Raw genomic sequence first — 10,921 nt, 5'->3', positions numbered from 1 at the left:
TGGAGGCTGGATTTAAAGAATGACCAACAGGGAAGAAACTATATGATGAAAAGGGAGATGAAAATGAATGCTGGATAGGAGGAGAGACAAGATCCAGAATCTTGGGTAATTTTTATAATAACCCCTCTAGTGACTTGGGCAGTATTGATGGAGTGAATAAATGAATGAATCTATAAATGAATTAATGGCAAAACTTACCTTTAGGAGCTTAGACAGCTAGAAGAAAAATGATAGGATTGCTAGTTGTTGAGGGTTAAAACAAAAACTTTAGATACCTTAAATGAAAGAAAAAATACATATTTAAGTTGTCATTCATGCAACATATAAATCACCTATAAGCACTTTCTTTTCTTTTCGTGTTTTCATCCATGGAGCACAGTGGCTAGAGGGTACTTTTGTGAATCTACAAAAGAGAGTATTCAGAAGCATTGAAATTATGTAGATCAAATCTGGTTTCCTTAGTAACTCTTTCACTTGTATTTGTGAAATTTTCAATCTAATGGCTGTAAGACTGTTGAATTTCAAATATAGTCAGATGCCTAAAGTTACATGTAATCTAAGCTTGTTATTCTAATTCTTATTTTCTAAAAAATAGAGTTGGCTATAACCCTATGTTGCTATAATTGCCTGTCATTATAATGTATAAGACAACCCCAAGTTCAAGACAAGTTCCTTGGTTTTGGCTTAGAATCTTTGGTGTGTCAAATGGATATTTTGCAATTTTGCTTCCATTAATGTGTTCACCTTTATTCCTAATTTATAGCCAGAAAGTTAATCTTGCTCTAAGGCCCAGAAAAGCTAAAAACATAAAGTCATGTAACTAGTGAGTGAAGGAACTAGGACAAAAGTTGCTTATACTTGCCCTGGTTCTATTACCATGCACTACCATTGTGCTCATAACATTATAGTTTTGAATAAAATTAGATTAATTGAAAAATAAATAGTTAACTTATCACTCTTCAAATCTGCTTTCAAATCTGGCTTGATTATAATCATGAATACATTTGTGCTTTATTAATATTACATTATACAAATGAGCATTTATTATGCATAGCATTTCAGAACTTTGCTCTTTTGGAAATTTTTAAAACGCCCTTAGAGTTATTTACCTAAGGCAGATGGCATTCTCTGCCCTTTTTTTAAGTGTAAGATTGTTTGATCTAAGGTAATGAGAAGCATCCCTTTGAGGTCTGAAGTCTATCTTCCACAATATAGAGGTGTATATCAGAGGTAGATTTCAAGATTTTAAATTGTTTATGGTGAAATAGCTTGTACATGGTAGACATTTATTAGTTGGCTGGTTTATTAGTAGATTTATCAACTAATTAAAATATAAATTGAATGCATTTGTAATCTAGGTAAATCAATGAAATAAAATATGTTTGACCAAAAATTAAAAATAAACCAGAAATGATCAGTCGTGGAATCTCAAGTTTCGTAACTTTCACTTTTGGGAATTGAAATCTTAAATGCTCAATTTAATTTATAGTGTGGAATAATGCTTGAAATGTCCCTTAAGAAAAGAAACACTAAATTAATTCATTTTTAAAATAAATATTCATTGAATTAATAAATTGTATAAATATTTCTTTGCTATAGCTCTTTTAAATTCTAATTAGTTTTAATTCAAGTTTTATGATGAACTGTAGAATATAGTGTCTATAAGGTATATTATAAATCATCTATTCAAAATATTAGCTTTTTTGGAATAAAAACACTGGCCTCCAGGGTTAAAAATGGTCTGGGGGATGGGGGTCAAAATGATCCCTTCAATATTTATTCCAAACTAAGTTAGGCATGGTTATATAATCCATATTATATACATGTATTAGTCAATATTAACTGTGGTGGTTAATTTTGTGTGTCAACTTGGCTGGGTGATGTTGCTCAGATATTTGATCAAACAGTACTCTGGATGTTTTTGTGAAGATGTTTTTGGATGAGATGTACATTTAAATTGGTAGGCTTTCAGTAAAGCAAATTGCCCTCTATAATATAAGTAGGGCTTATGCAATCAATTTAAGGTCTGAATCAAACAAAAGGTTGATATCCCCCAAGACAGAGGGAATTTTCCATCCGGGTACCTTCATTTAAAACATCAGCTTTTCCTGGCTCTGCAGCTGACTGCCTTTAGATTTGAATTGCAACTGTCCTGACACTCCTACTACCAACCTCTCCCATCTGATTTTGGACTCACCCAGCCTCCTAATTAGGTGAGCCAATTCCTTAAAATAAATCTCTTTTATATAGATGCAAGTCCTGTTGGTTCTGTTCCTCTTGGAAATCCCTGGCTAAAACACTAACATTTTATTTAATAATTTTAGAAGCCATTTGTTTTTAAAGACTTCAATCATGTTATTCAGATAGAATCAAATGAGGATCGATAGCAATTGAAAAGGAACAAATTGTTTCTTGAAATAGCGGTCAGGAAATTTGGGTGCTAAGCAGACACCTCTATTTTTTCTTGGCTGAATGGTCTTGGATAAATCTTTTAATTACTTTGCACCTGTTTTCTCACCTACTACTCTATTTGCACAATTCAAGTTGTTTTCACACCTTTCATATTGTTAAGCAGCTTAGAGAGAGAGTGAGATGCTTGTATTTTTAGGTTAAAAATGAGGAAAATAGGGGTCTGTCTCCCAGACTGTCCCTCCTTCTGGCTATCCTGACTCACCTTCCTTCCCTTGAGGATACCCACCTTCCAGATTAGCCTCAACCCTCTCAAAGAGCTGCTTGACTTTCATATTCTCTAACAGATTGCTTCCATCTGTTTTTGCCACTTGTGGAGATTTTAAGGACAAAACTGATATTTGAATAAGTTATTCTCTTAAAATTACTGACATTAAAACGATTGCAGCTATTTTTAATTTATCCATTCAGGTTGAATCAGGCATCGTTTCAGTCACCTCCAGATGTAAATGTGTGTGATATAAATTAGAAAAGTCATGTCTTTATAGGAGCTTACTCTTTCTGCACAATTCGCTCTTATATTTGCAGTCTTTGTCTTCTTGTGCTGCATTTCTACTCTTCTGCTTTATGTTGGTTACATGAACACATATGAGCATAGTCCAAAAACTTTCCATAACCGACTTTGTTGCCACTCTTTTTGCCACTTTTCGAGGCTAATGAGCCTTTCTTTCAACCTGTGCTAAAGCTCTTACAAATGCTTTCTGCCTTGCAAGCAGCCAAGAGTAACATGTTTCTTTGGCTCTATGACTAGCATGGGGTCCCTAAATGGATCTGTGATCTTTGGTTTTGGGGAGGAAATGCTTCATTTTTGTACAAAGAGAACAGCTTGTACAGTCCATCAAATACTTCTGCTTCTTGTAGCCAAAGAGGTATTCTGTCTCCTGCCAGAATATAAGTAAAGGGAGAGATACATTTATGAAATATACGTTTGTGCTATGTCTTGTTGCCAACATCTTGGATCATTTGTTTCTAATAGAAGTAATGGCTTTTTAATAAATTGGTGGGTTTAAAGTTTTGCCTTTTTTTTTTTAAAGTAAAGCTTGTGCCTTTCCTAGAAATTTAAGATATAAATGCATTCTTACATGTTAATTTGAAATTTCAGTAGCCTATTATCAGATCATAAGTATTTTTAAATGAACAATATTTCTTCACTATGCTTTTTGCCTTCCAAAGAGTTTACACCTTAGTCCTTAGATATATCTTCATTCGGAAAACAATTATGTTGTCATATTATAATGGGAAAAAAATCTTTATTTGGAATATAAACTACTATAAAAGTTTATAGAGATTATATACCTGTTATCTGTCCTTCTTTAAGAAAGGCTAAATTACCTAAATTAAATTTAGGAAAAAACACTTTTAGTCCAAAATGTATATCTGAACAGTGTTCATACATTATAAAAAATTTTAAATTGCAAAGACTAGATTTATATTTTATTTCTCTTTCTAAATGGTCGGTAGTACCTAATAAGTGTACTAACATTATTTTGAGATCAAGAATTTTGAAATTTAGAACAGATGGGTAGTTAATTTAGTAATTCTGTCTCATGAAGTACAAGCTTGCATTGTGCTGGTTGTTTAATAGGCTTGCTATGTAAGTAGAAAGAACATGGTTCAACTGGATACTTTGATATGTATGGGTATTATTCTTAGTGACATTTGTTTGCCATCCTTGTTGCTTGTGCTTCTTAAATACAGGCTGAGGCCTAGTCTCTTTGTAAGTTTAGTAAAATGATCCACCTTTTTTTGCAGACTCTATTCAGAAGGTTAAAAAAATTGATTATCTTTTACATTTGTAACATTCTGAGTCAAGGAAGTTGCTATTTTGAGATTAGCAATGATATTGTGAAAATAAATATTATTCAGATTTTATGTTTCTTAAAGTTCATTCTTATTTCACAAATGGATGTTTAAGGAATTCTGCATAATAAACAAAGGCCACTAAGTGAGCTATATTATGGGTGCAATGTCTTTCACATGCAATTGAGTGTATTTTGAATACAGGGATTATTTTTGTTTGCTTTTTAATCTTTTTCTTATACAGGGATCTAGAGTTCCTATTCTTACAAGATGACTGTTTATAATGTGAAGCACATCTTTCTATTGCCTTATTTTTATTGCTTTTCTCCACAAGAATTGCTGATATGAGAATGAATATTTTTTATGAACCCAACTCAATAAAGAAGTTGAAAGGCGAAAAATGAGGAAAATGAGTTCTAAAAGACCTGAAAACAATTTGTTTAGAGTACCTGGAATAGAAGGTCTTCCTAGATATTGAAACAAATGAGGTATAAAGTTTTGTTGGAAAGCAGCCAAGAGTAGGCATCAAAAGTCTTGAATTCCAGTCCTCATTTTGCCATCAAATGATGAACTTCTTGGAGATCTTTTAAAAATTATGGTGTGCAAAGGAATTCCCTACATCCTGGCACACACAAATATGTGAGGAAAAATGAATGAATATCAATACTCCCTGTTTAACATTGAGAAATTTACTTAAACCTTCTAGGGTTCAATTTCTTCAAAGAAAATTAGGTGATTTAAAGCTTGGGAAATCTGTTATTGGATCCTTGCTAGAGTCCTTTCTTCCTCTAAAGTTTAGTGGCTCATCCTAAGTATGACTTTGATGTTAAAACTATTATCTAACTTCAAATGTAAAATAGTCTGGTTTTTAATACAGTTTGGCTATGATTTTTAAGTTTAGGAGCCACATTGCTTTCATCAATATTAAATGCTTAATGACTCACTCATATATATTCATAGCTATACTTAAAATATGAATATACTCATGTATGAATTGAAGGGATAATGTTCCTTAGTTATTCAATGCAGTGCTGTTTCAAGATAGTTTTATTGAAGATTATAAAGATAACTTTTAAATAAATATATTATAAAACTGTACTTATTTTTAATATTGGGAAACCCCAGTTTCAATTTCTGGACAACCAGAATAAAGACAATCAGATTGAATGACAGACTTATATCATACTTTTTAATATCCAGCATTCCTGGGTTAAGATACTCATTTTAATATCCTTTATAGATGACCCCTTCAAAATATTTTGACAGTAACATATTCAATCTAACTTGGAACAAAAGTTCTCCAAGGCCTTTTTCAGCTTTAAATTTTTATGCGGCTATGCTTATCTAAATTATAAAAATTTCAGTTTTTGATTAATATTAATAGCAATTCTGTTCATCTTGAGTCTACATGGAAAAACATGATGAAAATAAAAGTCTCTATACAGTTACAGTAATGGCTTGCTTATCTTGAAGTCATGTATTGATAACTTCAAGCATTCAGAAAGTGTAAAATACATTTTAGAAGCAGGTAAAAATGGGAAATCAGATAAACTTATTTAAGGGTATGAAAAGCGGGAGTAAATAGACTTTGAATAAATACCTAGAACAACTTATTCTTATGTTTATTTCAGTTAATTATTCAGTTTACTTCTACTTTCTATTTACTTCTACATTCCATGCTCTTAAATAAGTTTATCCCATTTCAGAATAAATTAGAAGCAAAAAAGAAAAAATGGATGAAAAAAAGGACTGTTAGAGGTGAATGTGTATACTGAGCAGTAAAATGAGATATTTTGACAGTAAAAGAAGAAACCAAACATAATCCATTCAGTTGTCTCAAAGGCAGTATGTTATAGCACAGTTACCTAGTTGATGTTCATAGTTATGATGCATATAACATCAGGCCATTTCAGGCTAGCTTTGAAGGATTGTGTTTAGCACAGAATTCTACTGCTTAAAATAATTCAGAAGCAAATCCAAATAACAATAGCAGCTACAGATACAATGCAGAACCTTGACAAAAATTTAAATCTATTTCTAATGCCCTCCTCCAAACTTAGACTTCTCTACTGAGCTCCTGCTAAGCATCCTGAGTGACTTTGACAGTTCCATAAATTAGCCATCCCTAAACTCTGAGTTCCCATGTTTCCTCATTCCTAGGAACTTCTCCTTTACCTTAGCTACCCACTCAAGTAGTCATAACCTTTACTTTCTCATCAGCAAAAACTGTTCACGTTCATTATCACTTCCATGCTCCATTTTTATAATCGCAATTTTCTTTCATTCCAACTTACATGCTCACATGCCCCCACTGCTACAGTTTTCTTTTTAATGTCAATGCATTATCCAACCTATTAACAGCTCCAATTTGTTAATATCCATTAGCCACTTCGTCTTTTCACTTTCCAACCCATTCATCTGCCTTCTGTACACTTACACCCAGGTCAGCTCTGAAGAAGAAAATCCACCAACTGGACAGACTTAATAGCACTATTAATTTATAATCTCTAGCTTTAACTGAGAATTCAAATAGCCATAGCATTAAGTTTCTCTAAGAAGCTTACTTTCCCATTGTGTGAGATAACTATGAGGTAAATAACATTTAAGCAGAGAACTGCATATGGAAAACAATTTATCAGGGTTAGCTATTATTGTTATAATCATCATCATGCATAGCACTTATAACAGTTTATAATTCTATATTCATGCATGGCATTGTTTGTTTAACATCTGGGTCTCCTACTAGACTTGAAGATTCATAATGGCAGCATTGTCTATTTAAGTTAATGCTGCATTGCTGGTATCTGGCAGAGAACTTATACACAATTCACATTGAACAATATTTGTAAAATAAGTGAATAAAAATAACCAGATTAGCAAATATTTTTATTTAATAATAGAAAAGTATGACATATCTATATGTTTCTTTCTCTTAAACTTCTATTTTTTACTCTATTGGGGTTGCTTGAAGTAGACTAATATTTCTGCTACAAACACTTAGAAAAGCTAGATATAAAACAAATAAACTAAAAACCACATCTGTTTCAAAGAGAAAAGCCCTGAAGGCAACACACATGTGGGAGGCCAAGATCAGAGAGGAAAGAGAATCTTAGAGAGATGAACTGACATTCTCCATGCTACTTTTTCTCACAAGGCATTTACCAATTCTTTTCAATGTCAATGCCTGCGAAGGCATAGGGCAAGAGGCTGAGAGACCAAGCAGAAGAATGCAGTTGAATCAGATCATTTAGTAGATATGTGGACCACCTCATGGTACTAAAGAGACATAGGAATTTAATTTGGAGCTCAATTTTCACTTTCAGGTAGAGGAAGTAGATGCAATTTTCCCCATTACTCCCACTCAGTGTAACTCCATATACATTATATATAATGTATATATTATATACATGTATAAATATATATATGTGATATGTATTATACTTATTATATAATGGAGAAATGAAAGCATGTGCCCATATGAAGACTGACACACAAATATCACAGGAGCTTTATTTGTAACAGCCAAAAGCTAAAATCAACTCAATTTTTCTGAATAGTTTAATGGATACACAAATGTGGTTTATCTGCACAATGAAATACTCCTCAGGAATAAAAAGGAATGCAAGAACATGCATGAATCTCAAAAATAATTTTGCAGAGTAAAAGAAGCAAAAAAGATAACACATATTGTATGATTCCATTCATGTAAAATGTTATGAAATATAAACATCATGACAGAAAACAGTGGTTATTTAGGAACTGTAGGTCAGGAAAGAATGGGAGGGAGGATTACAAAGTGGTAGGGGAAAACATGGATGATTTCACAGTTATAAACATACTATATATCAAAATTTAGCAAAGTACCTATTTTGAATATGTAGAGTTTATGTCAATTATATTTCAGTAAAGCTTCAAAAACTAATTCAGTATTTTTTTTTCTTTGAAACAGAGTCTTGCTCTTGTTGCCCAGGTTTGAGTACAATGTCGCAATCTCAGCTCACAAAAACCTCCGCCTCTGGGGTTCAAGCCATTCTACTGCCTCAGCCTCCTGAGGAGCTGGTACTATAGGCACCTGCCACCATGCCTGGCTAATTTTTGTCTTTTCAGTAGAGACGGGGTTTTGCCATGTTGGCCAGGATAGTCTCAAACTCCTGACCTCCAGTGAGTCACTCTCCTTGGCTTCCCAAAGTGTTGGGATTACAGGCATGAGCCACTCTGCCCAGCCCCAATTCAATATTTTTATGTATGCAAATTGTAATAAAGGGTCTACAAGCTTACACATTCAAATGATAACCATGTTGACCTCTGGGAAAGAGACTGAAATTGGGATAATAAAATAAATTTTCTCATTATTTTTAACATTTCAATGTATACAAGAGCATGCTCATTTTCACAAGTGAAATTAAAAGAAAATTATAAAATTTCTAAAATCAATTATATTATCCTCTCTGTGTGAGCCTGACTTAGGAAGTGACTAACTCTAAGTTAGTGACTAACTCTTAAGAGGTGAAAGAGGAGAATGACATTCAGAAAACAAGTTCACAGAAGAAATAATTCTTTATCTGAATCTTTTTTTTCCAGAAAAGGATATTTTTTATTCAAGTAACTGCAAACAGGAAACGAGAGGGGGAGCCCCAGGATGGGACAAATCATGGCTACCCCTCCCTGAAAAAACAGGGAAAGGAGGTGGCCCCTACACCCTTTATGGTTGATTTGGGCCCCCTTGCTCACTTTGCTGCAGCATCCAAGGGGCAGGGCCCCACCTTCCCTGGGACTGGGGTAGTTGGTCACCCAGCCTGCCATGCCCCAGCCCCTCTTCCCCACAAAGAGTGTCTTGGAGTAGGGTGTCATGGGTAGAATAGGAGGCAATGAGGATGAACATTTGGGGCTGATAGCAGCAGCAATGATGGATGTCAAAGAATGGAACATTGAACAAAAAACAACACAACTGTCCAGAGGTAGTTTGTGAACAGAAGAAAAATGGAACCAGAACCTTGGGGGCAGGGAGGAGCAGGAGGGTTGGGTGTGGGCAGGGTGAGCTCCTTGTTATTGGTGCCCCATCTGAGGAGGGGGAAATGGCCAAGTGGCAGAAGGAAAGTAGGGTGGGGGGAACAGCTCTTGCCCACCTCAGGAGGTAGCCACAGGGCTCATGGACCTCACCTGGACAATAAGTGACTGCATCTCCATCACCACAGTATGTACTCAGATCCCAGGCAGAAGGCAAGGGGTCTGGGACCACAGTGAAGAGGGTGTAGGGGACTCATTCCCCTCCTGCCTTCCTGTAGCCAAAGGAGGCTGTCCAACCTAGTGGAGGGACTAGGGAATGTGGGGAAGGATGAAAGGTGTGAGCCCCATGTGGTGACAAAGACAGTTTGGCTGGGGGAATTCGGGGGGCCAGCACCCCCCTCCATTGGCCACACCTGCTGCTGCCAGGGCAGTGGAGTAGGGAATGCAGGATGAGATGGGGATTGGGCCCTTTTTAAGGACAGGGGAACCCTCCCAGGCCCCGCTATGGGAAGCCAGAGGGAACAGTAGAGGAGCAGAGAGGGTGCCCCTAAACCAAAAGCCCAGAGAGCAATGTCCCCATCACCAAGGGAGTGGGGACGCAGCAGGTGCAGGGTGCGGCTAAGTGGAATGTTAGTATGTCCAGGAGGGCATGTGTGTATGCGTGGGTGGGCGGGGGAGCTGGGAACTGAGGCCAGGGGAAAACTGCTCCCCACTCAGCGCATGGAGGCCCTGCAGCAATTGGTGTGCTGTGTAGTGTGGTGGTGAGGGCGCAGGTGGAAGATGGGGGTGGCGGCCGGAGGCTGTGGTGATCGCGGGCCTGGGGAAGGGGCGAGGGGTAGTGGAGCAGAGCAAAGCTGTCCAGTCCCAGAAGGAAGTTGCTCCTCCAACGAGGAGCAGGCAGCACACACGGTCACTGCTCCTCCTCCGAGGACTTCTGCAAGATGCCCTCCTCTTCCTCCTTCTCCCGGGTCTTGGCAGCGCCCTTGTTTTGGTTTCCCTTTGGTCGGCCCCGAGGTCTCAGGTGTTGGCACTTCGCTGGGCTCCTTCGGAGGATGCCTGCATGGCCTGCCCCAGCCCCGCTTCGCAGTGCCGTCCTTCTCCTGCTCGGAGGCCAAGGGTTGGCTGGACTTCGAGCTCGATTCGCTCATCTTCCCTTCTCTAAGGAGCAGGTGGAAGAGTGATGGCTGGGATGGCCTTCTTGGAGCCGCGCTAGCGCCAGAAATAGACCTGGCTCGGTGTCCCAATTAGAGGAGCCCTTTAAGTGAATCTAAAGGATAAGTAGGATTCTCTGAGAAGAGGGAATGTTGAGATAAGAGGCAGCGCCAGGAAAGGTTTCCTGAGAGTCAGTGCAGGTGAAGCTGGAACACAAGCTGAGAGGCGTGAGGGCTGTGCACAGTAAGGAGCCTGCAAGGGATGTGCGAAGACTCACGGAAGGAAGGGTCAGCACTCTATAAGAAAGTCTAATGCTCTCAGGAAGTAATGGGCAGCTGCTGAAGAGCTGTAAGTAGAAATATCATACAATAAAATTGTGTTTTTTAAACAATCTCTGGTGGCTCTGTGGAAGGAAGTTATGATAATTTGTATGGAGGAAAATGAGTTCTTTCAGTCAGTGAAATTCAGAAAAAGATGGATTTAAAAGATTATT

The 10,921-nt window shown here is 37.0% G+C and overlaps 1 pseudogene; it reads right to left on the bottom strand.

Annotated features, from left to right (window-relative positions):
* Positions 1–9,122: 9,122 nt before the first annotated feature.
* Positions 9,123–10,641, bottom strand: LOC116539724 (annotated as a pseudogene).
* Positions 10,642–10,921: the final 280 nt, after the last annotated feature.

Source organism: Sapajus apella, unplaced genomic scaffold, assembly GCF_009761245.1.
Source record: "Sapajus apella isolate SASKATOON/1434 unplaced genomic scaffold, GSC_monkey_1.0 scaffold4, whole genome shotgun sequence".
In the NCBI taxonomy this organism is placed as follows: Eukaryota; Metazoa; Chordata; class Mammalia; order Primates; family Cebidae; genus Sapajus; species Sapajus apella.
The sequence above is the reverse complement of the archived record's forward strand: the minus strand, read 5'-3'. Positions and strand labels throughout refer to the sequence as shown.